This window comes from Ambystoma mexicanum, chromosome 3q, assembly GCF_040938575.1.
Source record: "Ambystoma mexicanum isolate Mex_15411 chromosome 3q, UKY_AmexF1_1, whole genome shotgun sequence".
NCBI classification, from domain to species: domain Eukaryota; kingdom Metazoa; phylum Chordata; class Amphibia; order Caudata; family Ambystomatidae; genus Ambystoma; species Ambystoma mexicanum.
This window is the reverse complement of record NC_090926.1, coordinates 626,666,728-626,692,331: the sequence shown is the minus strand read 5'-3', so window position 1 is coordinate 626,692,331 and position 25,604 is coordinate 626,666,728. Positions and strand designations below refer to the sequence as shown.

The 25,604-nt window shown below is 44.3% G+C and overlaps 1 protein-coding gene across 4 annotated transcripts in view; it reads left to right on the top strand.

Annotated features, from left to right (window-relative positions):
- Positions 1-25,604, top strand: part of SHISA6 (shisa family member 6) — a 1,483,380-nt gene that overhangs the window by 373,036 nt on the left and 1,084,740 nt on the right. The window lies entirely within an intron of this gene.

Genomic DNA, 25,604 nt, shown 5'->3' with positions numbered 1-25,604 from the left:
CAACACAGATGCTGGGAAAATAGCGAGATGATTATTGACTAAAAGACACAGACGATCATTGTCATTTGAATAGTAAATTGCTCAGAAAACTCTTCTGCTCATATTTCTGTGTCAAAGGACTCTTCTGTGCAATTTTAAACATGTCAAACATGGACTTTCATCAGAGCTGTAACCTCAATAGAACACGTGAAAGCCTTGCGTAAGGCGGTTAGCTGCCTACATGTATGTCTACATGTATGTCTACATGTAACAGCTTCCCACCCCCAAATTACAGCAGGTAGCAAAATGAGCCCCATAGAAGTTACGTGAAGTAGTAAAGTGAAGTGTAAATCACTGTTGTATCTTACGTGTCCACTACATGCTTGAAAAAGTGTAAATGTCTACCACAAATGGTATTAGGGTTAAGGTAGAATCAGTCACATTTTTACAAATTGGATTCCGCTCTGCAGGAGTGCAAGGATAAGTTGGGGTAAAATGGCCCCATTCAGCCCTCACACTTCTACAAATCAAAACCGAACAGAATCATAAACGTAAAACAGGGACAGTTAAGCGATATACCTCCATTGCCTTTTGTGGTAATGTGGGCCGAAGGTGAACCAGTAATACTCCAAACAACACAGTAACAAGCTTTGATGGGTATATTGCACATAGCTTGGTCGTAAAGCCAATTGGTCAGTGCCCAGGGCGCGATTACAATGTTGCATCTTATCCTCAATTTTAGCTAGATGGAATTCAATCACAGACTTGGGGACTACACTCAGTCCAATGAGCGAGAAATGTAACTGTACTGTTTTTTCCATTTCACTACACCAAGTACTCCTAGTGACGCTCCTTGAGTTTTCCACTGTGAGGTTCAGGAGACTTGGCTCGTGGGAGACTTCCAAGGTAATCTTCACCCACAGCCTAAAGACAGCAAGCTTCCACAGTGAGTTCTGCAACTGTAACCCAAACTCAAAAAATCTTATTGCCTGAACTGGAACCGAGCAGGGTAGGCCCAACAAAGAGCAAAGTATTTTTGCCTCCAGCCGTTCCAATCATCTCACTGATGTCTCCGGGAGTACCTCCAAGGCATACATTATCCCTGATATAATTGATTGCTTGTAAACATTTAACTTGGCATCAATAGACAAACCCCCCCCACCCCACCCTATTAATAATACTTGTAAGAGCAAGCCATTTGGACCAGGCTTGGCTAAAAGCCATCTCACCCATATGGGACTGGGCTTTGAAGCCTTGTCTGTCATACCCAGATACTTATATTCAGCTACTTGTCCTAAGGACTGGCCATCTATTTTCCAAACAAAGGTCAGAGCGTGCTCGCCTCCCACTGTTCATAGTTTTTTGTCTTAATGACATTTACCTTCAGGCCGTTTTCCGTTGCATAGACACTTAGTGCGTCCAAAGTATGCAGTAACCCCATAGCCATTTGATCAAAGAAGACTGTGTCGTTGTCATAAGTGAGGGAATGTATGACCTCACTGCCGAATCTGGGGAGGGGGGTATTCACAGATTTTAAACATGGTTAAAAGTCGGACACATAAAGATTGTATAAGGTTGGGGCGAGCACACAGCCCTTCTTCAACCGTCTGTTTGTGGGGATGGGTTTTCCCCAATAGACACTGTCACATGCTGAGCTAGTCAACAAAGCACATTTCTAGTGTATCTGAAATTAAAGTGAGAAGAACCAACAGAAGATGGCTCACAGAGCAATTTCTCCTAAATCCTGTCTGTGTGAAATTCAGAAGGGCTCAGTTTTTGGCCCAGTTTGAGACTGTATCAATAACATATTCACAAATATCTCAGCTCCACTGTCCAACATAGCCAATAGTCCATAGTTCTCAAGCAACTGCTGAGGGCTCTTCTTATGGACAGGGATTAACAAGGATTGTTGTGCGGTCCTGGAGATGATGCCCATTTCACAGATGTAGAGACATAGTAGCTGCAAAGCCACTGCCCAATATTCATGTTTGCTCTTGAAAAGTATGTTACAAAGTCCATCCATGCCAGCTGACCAAGAAGCTGATAGTTTGCTGATTATCCGGTACATATCTGCTTGCTCCACCAGCCTCCAAACCTCTCTGTTAACCATGGACCTGCAGGGTGGTGTCGGAGAAGAATCCTGTTCAACTCAGTAGTTTTTCCTGATATACATTTCCCAATGGGTCCCAGCTACAGCACAAACCTCAGGGACCCCACCCTCAGCCAGGTTAGATCGAATTAGGTGCATACATTTCCTGGAATCTCTCTCCTTGATTAATGTATTCTTTTTTATCCGAGCACCACTAGCCTTGCTATATCAGTGATTTATAAGCCAACGTTTATATATATCTTTGAGGGCAGAGATATCTTCTTTCTTCACTTTAAGGCTAGTATCCTTAAGGCTATTGCCTTCTAACCAGGTGAATGGCAACCCTTAGCTCTCTCTTCCTGCTGGCAATCACTGCATCATAGGGGGTTCCCGTCTTTATTCTTCCACACCTATTAATGATGGACCTGTCATATTGTAGCACATACCTGGCAACCAAAGTATCCAAATTTCAACTACAGGACTGCACTGTCGAAGTCCCCCTAGCTTCCGCACTCATCAATCTAGCATGTATTTCTTGTATACATCCCTGTATCCAGTTTATTTCCCTGGACATTGACCATAGGATTGTATGCTATCTGCTGAATAATGTCATATTCAAAATAGCATGATTACTCATTGGGACTGTTCAGCAAGGGGGAATGTTTACAAAGTGGGCCATTCAGAAGATAAAGTCAAAGCAGCTATAATGTCTGCCACTAGTCCATTTATGGAGTACATCATTTGTTGGCGGATACAAACACTGTAAATCGAATTCCCCCAACAAGTCCCTCCAATCCTGACCCTGTTTATGATGTTTGGTTTTAGTTCCTACATTTCCTGTAAACATTTGTGGCCCATACTCATAACAATCAACATTAAAATCCCCTGCCACCAAGATTCCCTGCCTTGGATGCTGCAGTTGCCAAAGACATAGGGAATCAATAAGGGACTTCTTCAACCTAGTGGTCTGCTTACATCCAGGAGGGACATAAAGAGTAATCACCAACAGGCTCCCACCCCAACAGGCAACCCAGTTATTTCCACACAGAGTAAATACTCTTTAGAACCAACCACTGTAATCTGTTTTGCTCAATAGGTGGCTTTCACTCCCATACATAGTCCACCCACAGGACGACCAGATATAGGACGGGGAGATAAGAGGAAAAGTAATAAATAGCTGTCCAAGTCAAAACGGGAGGTGAGCCAGGTCTCTTGTAGTAGGAATGTATCATTTAACATCATGTAACCTAGTACAGCCCTATTATTCATAAATGACGAATGGCCTCTTGAATTCCAGGACATAACCTTAAGAATAGAATTCCCACAAGATTGAAAATTTCATCATGGGATCTGGGGCGGACAATCCATGTGCCCTCCTTCCTCTCTTCCATTCACCCATAATCAGCATAATGTGCATATACTACAGCCCCATCCTAATATATCTTGCAGGAAGGTTCAAATGCAGAAGCTGGTTTCTGTGTCGGGCAGAAAACATAAATGCTGAATCCCATGTGCAGAAAAGCACTAGAATGCTTGCAGATGGATTCCACCACCAAGGGTGTAGCAGAGGCTGCTAAGACCCAGTTTGTCACCCTATTAAAGGTAGGTAATTCCAGACCCTCTATATCATTTGATGTAATAGTAGGTATGGCTGGGATTTGATGTAATAGATTGAGCAGAAAGTTCTGATTTAAGGAAGGGGAATCTTTGGACAATTTGTATTTGTTTTAGCCCAGCAAAACACTCAGAATCTGGCAGAGATGTAACAAATGCTGATCTAGCAACCGTAGAGGCCTTCACAAACGCAAGCCAATTTCCATGAGTAGGGACTTGTTTGTTATATAACCGCTCAATGGCTTCTGCCCCAAGTCTAAGTGGTCAGATCTAACTTCACAGTTGTCACTCTGTGAAGAAGCTGTGGATTGACCAGGGTGGTTCATGCCCTCATGTCTCTCACACCGGCTGGAGGGAACCACTCCAGACCGCACAGCACACTTAAGCTTGGCCATATTATCCATGCTTCTTCTTAACATAATTGCTTTAGTATTTTCCTGCTCAAGCTGCTGAATGTAAACCAAAGAACCTTTACAGGAGGGGCCTATTGCGGGCAGTTGTTTTGTCGCACGCCTCGGCCAGCAATTTGTCCAAAGAGCCATGCAAAAGAACTTGCCATCTTCCACCTTGTTGATAATAGTGTAGCGCCCCACGGGGAGGGGGAGTGCGCTCTCTGAGTTTAGGGGGCTGAGATTTCCTCCTGACCTTTGGAGTTTTCTTTAGACTTGTCGTCTGAATTTCAATAATTCGACGGAGGGTCTGTTTCACATTAGTTTCTTTTATGGGTTCATCACACAGAGACAAGGGGCTATCCAACATAGACTATTCCACACATTATACATCCAAAGCTTGATCCTCTGTGGAAGCAATGATTTTTACAGTATCATACTGGTTCAATGGCTGTCCCTCGGGATAGAGGTCAGCCTTTTCATTTTCCCACCCCCTCCCCGTTAGGTCACCATACGTTTCCTCAGACATCACTTGATTTGACTGAACACGCATGGTAGCCAGCCCAGTAATATGGGCAATCAGCTGGCCCATACCGTTTTTAATTGCAGACTGCCCCATTGCCAAGCTGGAACACAATTACAGCAATGATTCAATCTTGGTAATGGGGTTTTAGCCGGTTGACGTGGAAGAACCAATGGCTTTGCATCGAGGCTTTGTTGTCAATGTAGTAGTTCACCTCACTGATCTTGTCCAGTACAATATAAGGCTAGTTCACTTGTCATGCAAAACACTGGCCTTGATGGGTTCCATGATACAGACCATCTGAACTGGTGTGTACTCAATCATGGTAGCCTTCTGGTCATGCTAGTGCTTCATGAGCTCCTGGCTTGCCTTCAGGTTATGGGTGCTCTGCTCTCTATACATGGCCAACTTGGAACGGCGCCAAGCACATAGTCCCGTATCTCAGGGGAAGTAGTTTGGGGATTGCCCTCCCATCCTTCCCACACCCGACTTAGATGACCCCTACAGGGATGGCCAAACAGAAGCTTGAAGGGACTGAACCCAACACAGTTTTGTGCCACTTCCCTGTAGGACAACAGGACTTCTTAGCCACCTATCATTCCCTTGAGGGTCTGACATTAGTCCACATCCATCCCACATGTTCTTCTTATACACCGATATGAAGTTGGATCCGACAAAAGAGAATATCCCAATGAAGAATTGAGCCATTTTTAACCAAAGGGGCCTTGATGATCCTCAAATGTGCAGCCTCAGGATACTGGACGGTTTGATCTACCACATCCAAAGTGTACTGATTTCCTGAGGAGGTTTTGGGATCCAAAGGACCCACAATATTCATACCCTCTCGAATGGCTGCCCCACCATTGGTAGTGGAACTGTGGGTGACTTGGTGGTTCTGCCCCCCTTGCCGACTGTTGACAAGTGTGGCAAGATAAGACACATTCTTCTATCTTTGACTCCATCTGGGGCCACTAAAAATGGGCAGATAGCCTACCGGCTGCCTTTGTCATTCTCAGATGACCTTCCAATGGAAAATCATGAGCCAAGTCTACAATGAACCAACTGTGGCACTGGGGCAACACCAACTGATGGCTGACCCATGCCTCTGTTCATGGGCTCACCCTACAGAAGACCATTCTCCCAGCACACCCTGAACATCCCGGGGGCTTCCTCCTGGGCCTGCTTCTCTACCTGTTCACTTAGGTCTGCCAAAGTTGGACAGTCACGCTATGCCCAGAAAATGTCAATCTGACTTTTGCCCCAAGCTAAGGACAAGTTACTTAGCTCAGGAAGACCTTGAGGCCTGAAACTATCAAGTCCTCCACCACAGGGTTGGGTTTTATGCCTGGAGTAGCCCCTGAGGTCACTGAGTGAAGTCCATTAGAGGGCCATTAGATCCTCTCTGGCAGGAGCAGGCATCTATGTGGACTCAGGATATAGATTGGGTTGTACCTGCAGTTCCTGTCTCACCATTGTCAGCTGGAAAAGCCCCTGGATAATGGCCACCAAGGCTTCTTCCAGAGCTGCTTCCTTTGCCCCAGAACATGTACCACAGCAACGATTCAGTGTCAGCTTTATCATTGCCTAATAGACAATCTACAGGAATGGCATCTTTAACAGCAACATGGAGCTGTGAAGTTTTCTCCCTCCAGCAGAACTCCATAATAGCCAGTGCACATCACATGAGATCATCCAATCCCTTAACTAGCTTTGAAATACTAGGGATGATCTGATCCTTGTGCACCTGCTGTGGTTGGACAGCTGTGAAACGTGCAACGGTATCACAAAGTGCTGGGGCTCTGTTCCCATTAATGTACACCTAATCCAAGAAAATCTCTATGTTAGCAGGACCAGGGACTCAGTGGGAGACATAGTTCCTTTCCCGCTCAGCCAGCCCAACGCTGTGTGGGAATTCACATCTAAGATGCCCAAGTTTACTATCTCTTCTTCCTAGTTGAAAGTATTGCTACTTCCTGTTTGGGTCTATCCCTGCTGGTGTGATCTCCCTTCCTGTACCTATAATCCCCACAGGTAAGTCAGCCTTTAGGGGATGTGAATGTGGGAGCCCCGGTGTTATGGGTGTCCTCAGTTCTCCTGTCTGATGGTGCGGGCAATGTAGGTAACTGGAAATTCCCCTCTGGTTTTTGGGGCCCATACTTAGCAAGAGGGTGCAAACATTTGTCCTTACCTTGTATTTACTCTCGTCAAACCCCTTGTCATTTGGTTTGGATGCACATATCACAGCCTTTTTCTGGACGTGGGTAGCCCCAAACTGATCGGCCGCCTTTGCAAGCTCCTGAGGGTCCTTGATACTCTTGTTCACTAAATGCTGGTGCAACTGTATCTTCCATTGTTGAAGGATGTTCTCACAAGAAATTGGATTAAACATGCTTGCACAACATCACGTAGTCCCTTTGCTTCCTTTCTTTCACAGGGTGACAAATTGTATTCAACTCCTCAGGAATACAAGGATGAGTAGGGGTAAAATGGTCCACCCAGCCCTCACACTTCTACAAACCAAAACACAACACAATCATAAAGTAAAAACATGGACAGTTAAGTAAAATGCCTCCTTTGCCTTTTGTGGGAATGTAGGCTGAGTGAAGGCAATGCTCAATCCCAAATACAGTAACACAGTCCACAATGAAGGAAATGTCCAATCAAGGTCCTATAAATATATATGCATGTATATACTTTAATCAAACACACCATCTGCACGTACAATGAATAGAAAATACTGTACAAAACCCAAACCAAAAGAAGAACAGAGAAGATGCAAAAGATTGGCTAAAGTAGCTGACTGTAGTTCCAGGGATGGTAAGTAAATCACTCGCCACAAAAAGGATTGTTGAAAACAGGAGCAATCATAACCTAACCAGTCCCAGTGGACTGAGGGGTCAGTTCAGAGTCAACAGTACCTGGATTCAGTTGTTGGTGGGATGACATAGTCAGACACAGTGTTGAAAGTAGATGCAAGCGGATCAAGCTCATTTTGGACAGGTTGAATCATGTGGGCCCAAGCAGCAAGCTGGTATTGAGTATGGGTGAAGGTGGTTGTTCTGTGCGATAGAAGGTTGGCTCTCATAGATGCAGGTCAGGTGGTCCCAGGAATGTTTTGCAGTTGGCCGGGCTGAATCAGACTTTAGTTGCCAGAAGGAGTCGTTGAGTGACGCTCCTGCAGTCTGAGTCATGGGCAACATTCTTCAAAGTGGTGATCTTGGGTGCATTGATGTGCAGGTAGATGAGGCAGTGAATCAGGGCTAGCTGGGTAGAGGTGTGGTGTTAACCTCTGGTTAGAGTCGGTGTGTGACTCTCCAGTGATTCAGTTGGTTCCCGGTGTTGAGCAGTTGCTTCAGGCCTAGCAGGTGATGAGCTTTAGCTTGACATGATGCAGTGTCGAGCTAGTTCAAAGTGCAAGGAAGCTCGAAGCGGTGGAGGAGCGCAACAACCAGTGCTGGCGACTTCCCTCTTGTTCAAGGTACAGTAAAGTTGGAGCGACTGGTTAGGTTTGGTGGAACAGGGAGCTTCAGCTGGTCTGACCCTCCAGTTGCTGGGAGGTCTTCTCAAGGGGACATGAGGACAGGATGGATGCATTCAAGGTCTGAAACTCTAGGAGATTCTGGTGCAGGGTGGTAGGTCCTGGTCCACAGCAGATGTCACTCCATATGTTCCCTGGGAGTTTGTAGGGGACAGATCGTCCTTCTGTCTTGGATGATTTCTTCTTCACCTCAGCCTGAGGGCGTTGGAAATTACACATTTCCCAAAGGAAGTCCTATGAGGTCTTCAGAGTGAATCTGTGGCCTTAAAGGATCTGAGAGGATCTCAGAGAACCTGAAGAAGGCCTTTTAAAGGCAAAAGTCCCCAGTTGACTCGCCTTAGTGGTCGAATCCATGCTCTTGAAAGGAGTGCACTGTGCCACTCTGATTTCACACCGAAAGTGCTTTTCTGCAGAGGAAGTGGAGAATACAGGAGAGGGAGAGAGAGTCAGAGACCGAGGAAACCAAAATGGTGTCAGTATCCTTTCATTGACCAGAGCACTCCTGCCTATCATAATCCTGCCCCCTTCCCTTCTCACTAAGAACAAAGGCCTTTAGAGATGCAGCACCCTGATTCCCGGGCCAGGACGGCTGCTGGCTGTGTGACCGTCTCAGGCAAAGGGTTTTACTTTTCCTAACAAACAGATCAAAGAGGGGGCCCTGCCCGACAGGTTCCTGTCCTGCCATTTGGCTGGATACATCTGGCTGACCAGAACACACATCACCTTCCACCGGGGAACTGACTCACAGGACCTGACACATGTGTGATTTCAATTGGGATGTGGCGGTCATGATCATAATAGTGACATGCACTATGCCTAAACACAGGTATAACTTTATTTTAGAGATTATCCTGCCACCGTGATGGGTTACTTATGATCACCGTAATTTTATTACAGTAGTGCATATATTAATTGCAGCCCCTCTGCAGCTTAAAATTGTCTGTCACAATTGCTGTCAAATGGGCATCTGCGACCGCTGACCCTGCTCTGTGCCACAGGTAGAGCAGGCACTGCGGATTAGAATTTGGATGCAGCAGGACACAGGTACATACTATGCTTTTGCCATGGATCTTAGCAAAAGGGGAGTCTGATCAGCAGGTAACCCTTTCAGAGGTGGAATTACTAGCATCATTTTATTATTGAATGGAAATCCATAAGCCAGGGCATTGCACCCTTTGCAGATGGAAATTCCTCCCACAAAGCCACCCTCCTTTCTTCTAGGACGAGGAGCCTGTCAGTGTTAAGTGCCTCTAGGGGCTTTCGTGGCTCGGCTGAAACACAGGATTGTGTTGCTGGCTATAGGAACTGTAGTGATTTTAAAACAATATGTTAAATATGCTGCTGATTTTGTTTTTCTTTTTTTCCACTTGCTCCTTTGTTTCTCTTTTAAATGATTGTCTTTTTACTTTGTTTTCTTGCTTACTATATAGCCTTTTTATTCACTTTCCCCAATCTTTGCATGCTTTTTTCATTATTTGTTATTTCAGGTTCTGCTTTATGTTTTTCATGTTTGTATCTTAGTATATTGATTTTGTAAAGAATAATGTCACATTTTGATTATAACAGTATGTTTTAATTCATTATTAGTGATTCTTATCACCATTACTGCTGTATTCCTCCTGCTTCTAAGCGCAGGACCGGTGAACAAATCCATGTTGCACGGCATTGTCTTGCTTCAGAGAGGAGTACGTTGCCCACATGTTATCTTCCTGGCCCATATTTCTATGTAGTATTTGTGCATCATCGTAATTACCATTCACCCCATGTTTTCAAGGTCTCGTCCAATGCCTTTTACAAATATAAAGCTCTATAAAGAAGACACTTTCTATCTTGATCCTCTCACAAGAGGCTGCTATTCTTAATAAAGATTGGTAAACCCCCACCACAACTGGCCCATGAATATGTGTGAGTCCAAGCCTCACAGGTTTGGTGAACCATGAACATTTGCAGGTCAATGTTGCAGGAATAATCAGTAAAGCCTATTTCCAAAGCACCACTCATCCTGCTTATCCAGTTCATGAATTGAAGAAGAAGACATGCAATGTTCTAGTTCCAGTGGAAGAGTGCCAGAAACAGAAACACGTGATCATGTCCCACTGCCACAGTAGGGCAATGTTGCATGTTATAGGCACCTGCTTGGGGTGCATCAGCCTGTCTTTGCTAGCAGGGGCTATTTAAGCCCTCAATGGAGAAGTTAAAGCATTTCCGGAACAATTCCTGGAGCCGCTTATACTACCTTAATCCACCCAGAATTCAATTAGTCTGAGTGATTTCCAAACACGTTGGTTCCAGCAATTGTCTTCTCTGGTCGAAACTCCACCAAGCCTTCCTCTTGGAACAACCTGAATATGCCCCTACACAAGAAAATAAAGGTGTCCAAACCAGACTTTTGGGTTCGGTGGTTGGGGCGCTGCTTGCTGGGCCAATTAGAGTCACCAAATCTAGCACTAGTATTCTGGTGATATTTTGCAACCTGCATGTTTTACCCCTCCAACTGAATTAGGGTCTTGGTACTGAAACACAGATAACACATCTAATTTTTGTGGCGGCAAATACATATTGGTTCTGGTATAATCCATGCAGCATGACTGCGTGTATTAATACTGCATGTCCCCAATGGAGCTGTGTTCCCAAAATGCAAAAATAGTGACTCTGTAAGACTCTGAATCACGTGGAACACTAACGCTGCTACATCAATATTGCATGCAGTAACTCGTCATGATACCCTTTGCCTGCTCTTTGAGGTGTGTGAGCTATCTAAAAGGTATCTAGTCTTGCATTCTCCTGGACTAATGTTTTAGCTACAAGGAGAAGCAGTGAGCAGGACAGGCTGAGAGGCATTCTGGTGAATCTTGGAGGACTGTGGTTATCTTTTTTGTCAGTGTGGTGTATTTGATTGCCTTTTGATTCCTACAAGTCTCCATTTGCCAGTTTGTGGGTTAATCTGTCCCTCTTTGTTAACTACATCGTTTATCCGTATTTCTCCTATGAAAACACCCCACAAATAAGTTCGCGTTCATGTTCCCCTGTTTCTTTTCCCCTTTGTGCCATGCCACAATTTAAAAGAAAGCCAAATTAAGAAGAACAAAAAAAAAAAAAACGATTCCCTTTTGTTTGAATGTTTGTGCAGCAAGGTCTTGTTTAATATATTGCATTTCTTTCCTTTACAATGCTATTCAATCACCGCCCAACAAAAAAGAAAAACAAGGAAACAAAGAACATATAATGTTCCCTTTTGCTTTTGCGTTTGTTTTTTCAACCCTAAAAAATGTCCAATGTGTATGTGCAATAGGGTTCTGTTTTATTGTGTTCGCCTTCCTTTGTGTGTCACTTGTCTTGTTGTTATTGCCTAGTGCTAGTGCTAAGAAGGGAAATCAATCATGGAGTGGTGCATTGATTTGTGAGGGAGAGTTGGATAATGAAGAGTAGCTCGCCATCTAATGGGATGACTCTTTAATTTGATATGTGGAGATATCTGAGGAGAAGGCTCGTCATGCTATGATTATCTGCCCGATAGGCGCATGACTCGCACTGCCAGAGTAGATATTGCCTATAGTGGGATACTATTGGAGGGTGGGACAGAAAGAGGAGACTGTGTAAACAACAGAGGCTCACCACTTCCATAGGTGAGGAAGTAGAGGAATATGCAGCACTGTCAATGGAAGGGTTGCAACCGCCAATAGGGTAGGAAGCGGAGGAGGAGGCAGGGATGAAAACAGAGGGTTTGCCACTGTCACAGGAGCAGAGATATAAGGGGAGGTGGGAGAGGCAGGACCAGTGTGGGAAGTCATTTTTGCAGAAGAGGTAGATGTATCTGGGGAGGACTGGTGGGCAATAGTTGAATTCCTAGAGTAGCAGGATATTGTATGTATGCATACACACTAGACATACTTTTAAAAAATACCTCAAATAACTTTGGAGTTGGAGAGAAGACAGTGGTAATGCAGGGCAAGATAGATGACGCAACGTGGGTAACGTATACCTCAAATAACTTTGGAGTTGGAGAGAAGACAGTGGTAATGCAGGGCAAGATAGATGACGCAACGTGGGTATTCGGCCGCCCAGGAAGGACAAGGAGAGAATGCAGGTGGTGGTGGGGGAATCAAATAGAAAAGCAACAGGTGGAGGACGCAGGGGACATTTCCCAGTAAATGTTTCTAGATTAGGGAGACATATTTATTATTATTGTTATTATTATTATTATTATCATTATTATTATTATTATTATTATTATTATTATTATTATTATTATTATTGTATTTATTGAGTGTGGACCTAGCTTTGAGAAGCAACAGAGTGCTTTACAGAGGTATACACCAATACAGATACATAACAGAGAACTTTACAGAGGTGTATGATATTTCAGATTCATAACAGAGCACTTTTCAGTTGTAACAACAGTACAGATGTACAGCTTGGGGTGGGATACAAGGGGACAGAAGAACAGAAGAGGGGTACAACTGTGCTGGGTGGTGAGGAGGAGAGGGGTGGGCGGTGTGTAGCGAGTCAGGTGGTGCGAGGGGAGATGTGGTGGCCTAGGTGTTGAGAAGGAGAGACTAATTGTAGAGATGGGTCTTGAGTTCTTTTCTGAATTGTAGGAGTGTGGAGGAGATTGTGATACTGATGGGGAGGAGGTTCCATAGTCTTGGGGCATAGGCAGAGAAGGCTTGTTTTGTGGTCTTTTCCTTTTTGCGGTGGTGGATTTCAGGTCTGCAAGTGTCCTGGCTTCTGGTGGTGTGCTGTGTGCCGGAGATGCAGAGTTTCTCTGCAGGGTAGCTGGGTGAAATGAGGGTGACTGTCTTATAGATAATGCAGCAAGACTTGAAAGTGATTTGCACATGCAGTGGGAGCCAGTGATGGTCGATGAGGGCTGGGGTGATGTGGTTGTATCTGTGTAGACCCTTGATGAGGTGTGCGGCCGCATGTAGGAAACTGTTTAGTGGCGCAAGGGAGGAAAACGGGAGGAATTTGAGGAGTGCATTGCCCCCATCCAGTTGGGGTAGGACCAGTGCTTGAACGGTGGATCTAAATCTGTCCGCAGGGAGGAAGGGCTTGACGTTTTGCAGGAGGTAGATCTGATACCAAGCTGTCTGAGTTTTCTTAGATATGTGTGTCTTGAAGGAGAGGTGTGTGTCGCTATGGAGCCTGAGAGACTTGCCGCAGGAGGTGAGCTTGGGTGTGAAGCCCTCAGAGTTCATGGTTGATAGCCAGCTATGTATGTCTGGGTGTTCAGTGTTGTTGACGAGGAGTAAGAGTGCTGAGCACTACATCTGGACCTGCTTTTTGCATAGGGTACAAGGCAGGAATAGCATCCTTTGTCACGTTTTAGGTGGTAGAGGGGACATCCTAAGCCCGGGCCTAGCACACACCCACCTTGTCATGGACCTGAGGGTATCTAAGCATGCCAGAGTAAATGACTGTGTGGTTGCAGGAAGGCATAGTGATATGCAATCTATGCAGGGCACCAGTGAAGCGTGGCATACAAACAAGGGTTGCTGATTATAGGCCGTAGAAATAAACAAGCACATCGATCGGAAGCATGATCTGAAAAATCCAAATGTGTGCATGCTAGCTTCCAGACAAACGGCTTCCACGGAACCTTGCAATGGTTATTACAGCAAAAAGGGAATGTCCTCACAGAAGGACACACCTGCCCATCACAAATCCTGAGCATACCGTCACAAACCACAATTAGCCCACCACACTATGAACAAGCCGAAGCATCTCTGACCTCCAGGCATATTGGGAATAACACTATTTAGGCAGGCATAGAAGGACCAACTAACGTTTCATACTGGCATGGCCATCAGTCAGGTGGAGTTGAATCCCAGGGCAGTGGAGGATGATATGGAAGGGCTGAAGCTTAGGCATCACACATTCTCCTGTAGGTGATTAACTGGGCATTGGGAAAGATTGTAAGAAACGGGTATCTGGAATAGCTTCCCTTGCAGCATGAAGGATAGTCTCCAAATGTTGTACGAGTGGCATTCCAAGAGAGCAACACTGTAATGTTGATTTGAAGAAACACTTAGCTGCATCACTTACTGCAGAGTTGAAAAGGGATTAAAAAGGACATTGGAGGCAAAGGAGCTAATTAAATGTTGCAGCATGAATGGAGGAATAGACAATGTGTATTTGATGAGGTGGAGATGTATGAAAGTACATCAAGCTAACGCTGAATATAATTTCAGTTTTCAATTCCTCTTTACCATCAGTTTCCCAAATCATGTGCTGTGGCCTGGACGCAGATGGGTTCTCATCTGTATCGTCTCGTGTTCATAATAATCATCATATTCATGGGGAGGTGAAAGAGACCAGAAACATCCCCACATCCTTGACCCCCTTACATTTATTCTGACACCAATCAGTAAACGCAACCTTTACCTCAACTCCTGCTTGTGGCCCCTCTTCTGAATGCTTTTCTCCCCCCTGACACTTGTTGCTGTTCCAGGTATGTTGGCACATAACACGGTCTCTTATCCTTTGCTACAAGAAAAAGGCACATTAAAGACTCGGTTCCAAACAATGAATCAATATCATGCCTAAACCAAATGATAACACTTGTGATGTATATATTTGCATGCAAGAAGAAATTATCCTGGTCACTTACCGCCTTTAAACACACTTTCTGGACTAATTGGTGTACCTATCCATCAGAATGAATCGTTTGTTCCCCTTATTTTTGTAGTTTAGCTCTGTCTCTAGCAAAACTATTGTCTTGCAGTACATATAGGAGGGAAATGGGTTGTTGGTTATTTACCCGTCCATTGATCACTCATAGCCATGCAAATCCTGATGGTCAATCCCGCCCACTCCAACCCTTCCAGCCTCAAAGCAAGCCCTGCTGGGATCCCTTTGTGCTACCTCTGTCATGCCGTAGCCTCACACGTTGTGCCTGCCACTGTTATTTATTAGCTGTCTTCTGACAGTAATGGCTTAATGGTTGCTCTACCATAGCTATTGGTGTGATATTTGTTATATTGTTAGATATAGTTCCTCGCATATGTTCCTTGCATGAAGTACTGTTAAAAAAACATATTAGCAAATATAACAGTTCTGTTTTTTGTTTAGGCATTTTTCAGACACTTTGTAATTATTTATCGTGCATTTGTAAGCCATACATCAAGTAAATTGTGTTTCAAAGTCCCCAATGCCCTGCAGGGAGGGAACATGGGAATTAAAGCAAGTAAACAATGAAAGATAGATGCAGGCCTACTAGGCCTTGTGATCAGAATGTGCAAGTGCAGAGAGAAAGAAGGGATGAGGGAGAGGGATGTCAGTTATACACTAACATCCAATGCCCAGCTACACACTCAGGTTTTCCAGCTTCTGCCGTCACTTGGCCAGGTAGTACCATTATACCACTTCCATGAAAATGTCTATCCCATGCATATAGAAAAGGCAAAATTGATGGCTTTGTGAAAGCTTGTTTCATTATTTATATGCACTCAATTAAAGCTTATTTCTTTATCTCCTTCAAACCAGCACTGTTAAATGTCTAACTTGCAATCAATCTAAGACCTTGTCCCTCAACTGTTCTATCCAACTCCGTCCTCTGCCTATCAAAATTAATGCATACACTACTATACTATTTTAGCCTAACACCCAACACTTTTCTAAACCACTGATAATGCTTGGAGCAACCTTCTTAATCGACCGTCCACAATATTCAGGCATTGGTTGAACAGGTCTGCACAGGCTGAGTTTTCATCACAGTGCTAGATGGAATATACTGCTGCAGTTGCCACTTTGCAGGCTTAGAATATTTATTTCTTAGCATATTTGATGTTGTCTAGATTAACACATGTGATGTCACTCTCAATTGGCATAAACATAACCAAAACAATACTGCTACACATCTTGCCAATGGCTCCCTTTAAAAAAAAAAAAAAAAAAAAACAACATATATGTTAAGTGGTTTACTCTGTTTATAAATCCATGTATACTAATTACAGACTTCATGAAGAGAAACTGAAGACTGTACGTTCCTTCAAGCAGATTCATATGTGCTTCCCTGAGCATAAAAGCATTCTTTACCCTATTGGTCTGGATTATTCTCTCAAAAAGGAAACTATCTGAAAATTTGAAACAGAAGCAACAGGAAAGATTGAAGAAAATGCTTTTCTGTATCAATCTAAAGAGGTATCAGGAACACTATTGTAAGTGATACTGGTGAGGACACTGGCAATTGGCTAGGGTGGACAATGGGATGCCCCTAACTAAGAACACATTCCTGTGTTTTGCTGAAAAGATGAAAATGATTGTGGGAGCTATTTAAAGTTCTCACAAAGGATGTATTTTGCGTGATCTCCTCATTTGAGAAAACATTGGCTCCAGCCAATCGACATCTGAAACAGGTCAGAATCATATGTTTCTACTTATCTGCCTGACCCTTCAGCAATATCTTGGTCCAACTTTTCTTCTTTTTCTGCCAAACACATACTAGCAGCCACTAACACATCCAGCCCCTTCAGATTCTATTCCCTTAAATATACTCAAGGAGCTGATGCCCTCTATTGTTTCCAGAGTAGGGCAGGTAGTAAATGACTCCTGTTTTACAGAGAGAATTCTTGCTGACCTGAAATATGCTTTGGTTATCCCTCTGTTAAAAAAGCCCTCTTTAGATACCACTATTCTATTTCAATTTCAGCTCATTTTTCTTCTGTCTTTTCACATGAAACTGTTAGAATCCCCAGTCTCTCCTCAGCTTAGTTCTTTTATGGAATCTATCAATTTCTTTGAGCCATTCCACTTCAGTTTTTAGCCCGTCCGTGTGTGTTAGTTTCCATGGTTGATGACCTAGCACGCCTGGTGGATCCACGTGGAGTGGGGTGCTGGTACTGTCAGCAGCCTTTGGCACAGTTGGACACCCCACCCTGTTAGTCCACCTGGCTAGTGCAGGTCTTTCCAGTCAGGTACTTTCATAGTTTAAATCCTTCCTTACTAATCATGCTCAAACTCTGTCTCTGCCTCCTTTTGACTCTAAAGCAGTGCCTCTAACGTGTGAGGTCCTTCGAAGGCTCTGCTCTGTCCCCCATTCTCTTTAATGTGCATATTAAACCTCTTGTTGGGTTTATCTACTCCCTCGGTCTCTGTTGCTACTCCTACAGTGATGACACCGAAATCTTTGTTCGGCTGGATTTAGCTCTCCGCTGTGGGGCTGCCTGAAGGCTGTTGGTTGTTCGATGAGTGACACCTGGCTTATATTGAATGGGGACAAGATGGCAGTATGGGTTATGGGCCCCACCTCCTCCTTATTTTCGGCATACAGTGTTTATATCGAAATATTTTATATTGAATGAACATATCTCAAATATTTCATATTGAAAACTTTTATAGTGAATGCATTTAGTGGTGTGGTAAAGGGTTAAACATTTTTGGGAAACAGTTGGGTGGGTTTTTAGGGGTAGAAAATGCGCATTCACTATAAAAGTTTCAATATAAAATATTTGAGATATGTTAATTTAATATAGAATATTTCGACATAAAGACATGTAACCCTCATTTTCTTCTCTCTCTCTTCTCTCTGAATGCTGATTACTGACCATCTGCCCTTTGCCTGCCTCCTACTCCTGTTCTGGCAATAAAGGATCTTGGTGTTAAACTGCTATCATCTCTCTCAATGAATGTCAGAGTGGACATTGCAAACTGAGGATGCCCCGCAAGTTATTACCCTCCATCACCTCTCGATTACATGCTCCAGTGGTTAATTCCACAGTCATGAGTGGAGTGGATTACTGTAATTACATTTATCTTGCACAGCCAGAATACTTTATTCACCCGTTACAATTGCTGCAGAACTCCGCTGCACGAACAGTGGCTCATGTTTCCTGCACTGCACTTGTTTTGCCAACTCTGTGCCAACTTCATTGGCTGTCAGTACATAAACACATCTAGTTCAAGGCCCTGTGCATTGTCCACAGGGGCTTTTAAAAGACCGGAGCTGAGTATCTTCAACTTAAATTCTGCCCTTATGTACCTCTGTGACCCCTGCATTCTTTACCATCTTTTACATTCCAAGTTCTGCTGGTTTGTTGAGCATGTGTGGGAGGCTGTGCCTTTTTCCGTGGCAGTGGCCAGGTTGTGGAACTCTTGCACGATAGCACTTGGTGCTACTTAGAACCATCTCACATTCTGCGGCACCCTGAAGACCTTTCTGTTCTAGTTTATTTCACGTGCGAGACTTCTTTCTCTGGACTCGTGCCAAGATGCCATTTGGTTGGCGAACATCTCGCTTAATAAATTTAATTAGTACCCGGCGAGGGTCAACCTGAATGTAACAAACATTCTGATTGGCCCTCGCCAGGGCTTTACCCGACCGGGAATCCCTCGACCAGGATTCCTTGCCATTGTTCCCGGTGGGGGCATGGAAGCCCCTCAGCCAAGGACGAGGCTCGAAATGTGGCCATCCCAGCTCTGAGCCTCCACATGCCTGGATGCTGCCATCCTCCCCTGCTGGGGATTCAGTGTTTTATTTTTTCCTCCCCCCTCCCCGTCCTCCCAACCCCACTTACCTTCTTATTTCTCCTTTTTTGGGAGCGAACACGCTGGGAACACTTGTGTTCCCAGCGCATCCGCTCCTGATGGCCGCAATGGAAAGGAAAAATGGACTTTGTTTTCCCTTCCCCAGTGGCCATTTTCTTTGACTTTTTTTTTTCTGTTCCGAAACACTGCACCCCGGTCTTGCAGACCGGGGTACTAATAGCAATAAGCCCCGATTCCTGTAGCTAATGCTCCAGATAAACATCCTAAGGCCCACAAATGATAATTGATTTTTTAAGGCACATCTTCCTGGATTGGCTGCATGACCAATCAGACCCATGGTTCTAATAATCTCAAAATGTGAGGCTCACCTAGGGAATCAAATGTAAGTAGTGTTCTTTAGTTGGCAACTGTTTTCTAGTACTGTGCCACAAGGCAATCTGGCCTTATTGATTTGACTTAACAAAGAGCTGTAAACAAAATGTTCTAAACTCAAATGGTCTTGGGTTATTTAAATTCATGTTAAAAGATGCCTGTCGAAATGGTGGCTGCTCTCGTGCTACGTCTGCACTTTAAACGATAATGTAAAATAAAACATTCTATAGAAACATAGGAAATTACTGACATTCTTTCCATTAGTATGGTTCTCTGGCTTCGGACCAATATATATTCTGGTAACAGACCCAAACCATGAACTCTGGTGCAGCCCTGGACAGTCGAGAGAGCATTTTCCTGAGTCTATCTTCGATAAATATAAACACAGTGGGCCCGATTCATGGACTATTTGCCCGGTTCAAAGTGAATTTGTACTGCAAAAATGACTATGCGCTGACTTTTCCCGGACTTAGCACTGCAAAAATACACTTTGCACGGGATGAATCAGGGTTTGTGTCGGCAGTGCAAAGTCACTTTTCAGCAGCGCAAATTCACTTTGAAATGAGAAAATATGTCATGAATCGGGCCCAGTGTGTGCAAAAAATCACTTTTGTCTCTGGCTTGTGTGCAGTCTTTTCTCACAAACTTTCATCACAGAAAGAGCGGTGCTGTTGCCAACAGTGATAACTGGTGTTTACTTTTGCAGTAGTGCTGAGCACCTCCAGGGGCTATTGCGGTACCCTGTACTTAATGTATGCACCGGCTCACAGTATGCCATCAGAATTATGTGAGTAATTCAGAAATCCTGACAGTATGTTTTATTTTACAGTGATATATTTTAGTGAGTACAACCAGCTGTGTTTACCATGGATAGCAATGCCACTTCACTGGTGGCAATGTGTAATTGCAATACTGCCAACGTCAGTGCCAAGTAGAGTGGTATTTTACTGCTACTGAAACGTTTCTGGTATTTGGCCATCAATCTTTGTTACATTTATTTTAGGACATATTCTGCCACTGTCCTTGTAGTTCTGCATTCCATCGCAGGCCTCAGCAGACTACACATGCTAGTTCCCATCTTCCAAAGTTTAGACTAACTGTCTGCAATTGCCTCTACAACAAACCCAGAAGATTCAGATATCAGTAAGAACTGAATTCCTGTTGGGCCTGATTCTAAGGCACATTTTATAATGGCACAATCCCATAGGAAAACACTCAGTGAATCAGGCCCATGATATCTGTTCAGTGGCTCTTTTCTCATTCTGTTGTTCACAAGTCAATCAGTGCTGCTGCTGCCAACCACAACCGGTGATGTGTTTACATGGGGCCTTTTAGAACACAACTGGGATAGTTAGGACAACACTGGTAAAATGATAAGGCAAGTTAATGTAGATTTGGCATTACGTATGGCCACGTCTAGATGGCAATCTTCATCCCTGAAGGGATCTCTTTTCAACTCAGGGTAATCCATGAACACTGCACAAGAAGAGCAAGAGACACCGGTATGGGTCTTACACACTATAACATGTTCTCTATTGGCCGCTTCAACACTTGATTCGACCGACCTATGCCGAGGTCCTGCGTCTGACGTGCCTCATCTCTGGCTTGGAAAATATACCAATATGGAGGCACATAGACGCCCTCTGACACAGAATGTCATAACCAGTTTCTGATGCCGTTACCATTGAGTCCGTCCAATGGTGGCACCTTTAAGCAAACCACGCACCGCGCGGCTCACTGTGCCATTAATCAGCGGGGGAAGAACCGCACAGACAAGCAATGGTGTGCCCCAGGTAATTCTTCTACTTCTCCTCCACTCACTCTCGATAACGCTACGCCATCCACCACAATGAAAAATGGAAGTCATAGTGGGCCGGCCCGTTGTCCGGTGAAAGCCAATCTCAATAACATCAAGAGCAGCGACTGAAAGAATAAATTGGTCAAAGGTTTAAAGGGTTAAAAAACTAAAATGGTTGCAAAACTAAAGCATTTAAGTAAAACATTATAACACTAAATAAAAGGTCTCTCTCTGCTCCTTCACTGTGCTCTCCATGTGTTATGATAAGACCGTTGTCTGGGAAAACTATGCAATTGTAAATGTGTGTAATATAACAACATATAATAGGATGCAATAATTTTGAGTGACGTTCCTGGTATCAGTATGGGGCCCCCTGAGTACTAAACTCCCCTTCTCTGTTTCACACATCTCATATATTGCCGCTGGAACAACAGACCCGGATGTCCTCCATACAATTACAGATCATTTCCCCCACCACTGCAACGTCTTCGTAATGCGTTACTCCCTGCTCTTAATACTTGCATCTGCCAAGGCAGCACCCCAGAAGCACACCCACGGGATCCTCTGGTAACTGCATTACACTCCAAATACTCAATGCCCCGGGCGCATTGTGTTTTAATGCCGAGGATCAACAGGTTAGGTTTATCCGAGAGCCCTTTCGTGTGCTTTCTATCAGTGTAATTTCTGTTAATCAACAATGCTTTGCCGCAGTGCTACCGCACCACAAGACCTGACTGCTAACCAGCCATTCCTGAAGCGCAGCCATCACTCTTTAGCCCTGTCTCATGCTGGCCAATTACAGCAGACAGTCGCCACAAATTGAGTTGATTCCTGGTAGCCTAGTGCAATAATGGCTGTGCCTGGCGGGTCGCTGCTCTTCAGCTGACCTCTGCTATCTTTTACATGCATTTCCCCTTGCACTGCACGGCGCGCTGCTTCCCGTCCACAAAGTGTATTATCTTTGATTGACAGGAGAAATGGATGTTATTTCACAGTTTGTGAGGATATGGGTCCATGTTTCCCTGCAAAGCTCACCTTCAAACAGCTGTCTAGGCGTTGCGCGTTGCCAAAAGTACCCCGAGTTTCTTTTTCTTTTCTTTTTTTTTTACTGATGTGTACCTATCGTTCTGTACAAGCGCTGCATATTTCTACATTGCATTCAGAAGCTGCAGTGTTTGCATTGGCATTAATGATTACCTGCAACATTGGGTACGTTCCTCAAGAAAGTATGAGCTTTGCAAAATGATGCATACTCTTCCAGCTGAAACTATTATTTCTTGAACCCTGGGCTTCTCAGCGTGATTGCGTTTGCATCTCAGAACTAGGTTCACCTACCACGGCGTGTTTCTTTGCTCCTCCATTCGCCTGCTCCTCCTGCCCATTCTCCCCCAACTCTCCGCTTGTGCACGAAAGGAGAGAAACTGGGCAATCGTTTTCTGGGATATTTTTCCTGCATGTTTCAGAGCGTGACCAGGCGAAGGGAGGGGAACAGGGGAGAAGCAAAAACAATGATCTTACTAGGCCCAGGGACATTGAGAACGATCAAGTGCATGGAGGGGGAGAAAGGGGTAAAGTGCATGGGGAAGGGAAAACGGGGAAAGTGCAGAGGAGAGAACAAAATAAATACTAAGTAAATAAATAATGAAATAGGGTGTTAGCGGTGGTAATGCAGCCTGTAAGAGGTGAAGGTGCTAGGTTTAGATAGAGTGTATCTGATAAGTACAGATGAAAAGTGGGTGGGGAAATATATGGGTACAGATACAGGCCCCAGTGCAAGGGGTGTCCAGAGGCAGTGCAAGAGGGTGGCAGGTTGAACAGGTACCTGGGCCCGAAGGACAGAGGGTGGCCAGATGCACAGTGTCGAGGGAGAAGGCAGATCAGCAGGGGAAGACGGGGCAAAGGCAGAAGCGAAGAGGAAGGTCTTGAGGAGCTTCCGGAAGTGTAGATGATTCTCCTCAAGATTCAAGGTGGCACGGAGGCAGTTCCAAAGGGAGGCCCCAGCCGAAGACAGAGATCTACCTCCAGCACGTTTCTTTGAAAAACTACTGGCCCTGAGGGAGTTAGAGGTAGAGGAGTGAAGGGCTCGAGAGGGGAGGTATTTACAGAGGGATAGTTGAAGGCATTTTGGACCCAGGCCCCAGAACACCTTGTGGACAATCAAAAGGGTTTTAAATTTAATCCTTGCATCCACTGGGAGCCAATGAAGGGATTTCAGAGCTGGAGATATACGATCCCAGGACTTGAGGCCAAGGACAAGTCTCTCAGTCAGTCCTGTTCTGGATTAGTTGTAAAGGGCAGAGAGTGGAGGCAGGTAGATTTAGAAAGAGGCTGTTACAGTAATCCAACCTAGAGAGAATCAGAGCTTGAGAGACAGTGAGCTTCTGAGGGACTGTGAGGAAAGGAAGAGTACCTCTAAGGAGGTGCAGTAAGAAGTTTGACTTTTTAGAGACATCAGAGTTGTGTGGGGAGAAGGAAAGTGTGGAGTCAAAGATGACCCCGAGGTTCTTAGCTTACAGGTAGGGGCAGGAGGAGGGCCAAGGGAGGCCGGCCAGAGAGTGAGGGGAAAGGATGGAGATGGTGTACCAATTAGGAGGATCTCAGCCTTGTTGGCATTTAAGCAGAGATCGTTGGCGGCAGACCAATTTTGAATTGCAACGAAACAGTCAGAGATGAGGGAAGGAGAGGAGTTTTTTTTTAGCTAGGTTACAGAGCTAAGGGGTGTGGTGTGGGGGCAGCCACCAACCAAGGCTCCTTCAAGTCTCCTATGCACCCTTCTACTTCTTTTAAAGTGTGTTGCAAAGTAGTGAAATCATATTAGTCCCCCACAATGAGCCCTTTGTGCACTTTGGCACAAACAACTGCCTCTTGCTATAGGTTGGCTCATAGGTATGAACAACTGCTAAAAGGCATGATTTCCCTACATATCCGACCAAACACCTTTGTGAGCAATTTGGTTATGCCCCATGACTGAAGCAGAGCACACATTGGGCATGCAACACAACGAATGCATGGACAATCATTCTGGGTGAATTATGCGATATGCAAATTGCACCTGGTACCAGTTTTCACAATTATGTTTGGGGGAATGCCAATACTCGACTTTATACAGCAGCAGTAAGTTCATGCAGGGACATTCCCACCTAACCTAAATGTATTTAGAGCCATTCCTTGTGTAATGTGTATATTCTCTAGAACAGCATGTGTGATATCTCCAAGCGTTTCTTTTATTTATTTTTTTTAAGTGTACGTATGAAAAATAGTTTTGAGGCATTTTTATTTTTTATAATTCATATATCACAAATCACCAGAGCATTGTGATGTGCTGATTTATGGAAATATGGCTAAAGAAGCTGGGTGAACTCTGCTGACATTGGTGTGGCACCAGAAGTCAGATATGTGAATCCCTTCGGGGCCAAGAATGCCCTTGATACAGTCACCATCTTCCCACCCATGTTCAAGCGCCAAGAGACAATTCACTTTCTAGGTTAGCGTTATATGATTGAGGGCTATTGCTATTAATATGTCTGCATGTGGTATGGCTAATCATGTTTACATTCGTTAAAAACCCTTCCTCTTCTCAGTAAGTGACACATTATAATGAACTGCATTTGCTTTGAACCGCCAGGGATAGATGTGAAAGTCTATTGACCAAAAACGATTCAACATTAAAACATAGTGCACGTGTATTTAACATTCTAAGAGATAGTTTTAGAGCATCGTCATCCTTAGTAATGTCGGTGATAATACAGACCCTGGTTGATATTCCCTCATGGGTTGACCTCATTTAGAGCTGTTATAAATGGTCTTAAAAATAAGTGCAGTGAAGGATGCTTTGTCTCCAGTACTACCAAATGTGCAGCTCTCCTGTGCATGGTATTTCTGGAACACATTTTACAAAACCCAAATACGTAGAAAAACTACAAAACAAGGTTGCAACAAAAACATAAAATATCACTACACTGCGACGGAGGACAGCACAATATTACTGATGCTCCACATTTATCTGCAATTTTATTGGGCCTCGAGGAAAATCTGGCAAAGAATTTGTGCGCGGAACCTCTCTATGTGTTAACCGAAGGCAACATCAGAGTATGGCGTACACACATTGTGGCGCTTTTCCTCTTATTTGGGATTGATCCAGTTTCTTATCTTGGAACACTGCAAGAGGATGGTCAACCTCGTCAGAATGCCACTGCGCGGTATTCAGGATGGGGGGCTACAATGGGCTAGCTAATGGATTGATTGTTTCCAACTGCTGATACCCCCAAGAGAAAGCATACATCACTCGCTTGTTAGCGGGGATCCAGTGTCTGGTGTAGGGTTGGGTTTGTCCAGAATCAGACTGCAGGTCAAATATTCACTGGTAAATGACCGATTTCAGTATTTCCTGAAATTCCTGCCGGAAGCAAAGTATCTCGAACACAGGTCAAGATCATTTCGGAGTTTGCTTCACTTGCTCTCTGATGATCTGGCCACTGTGTGTGTTTTGGATTGTTGATCCGAGGCGTGTCCATAGCTACAACTCCATATCTCTGCTTCCTGGTAGGCATTCAGAAAGCCAAATGATTTAACATTGTGTTAAAACAGTGTGCACCTTGCAAAATTGTGAAACTCAAGGGATGAAATTTGGCGAGACTGTGGACTTTGCACACTCATTGTCGCAATGTGAACATATATGTGTTCCAGAAATTGTGAATGTCACAGGTTTTAGGTGTGAACAATGCAGACTTAGTGGAGTGATGAATAAGGCTTACTCATAGCGGTTCTCATTTCTCTGCACTTTGTTTCGGATACAATAGCAAATAATTGTTTCTTTA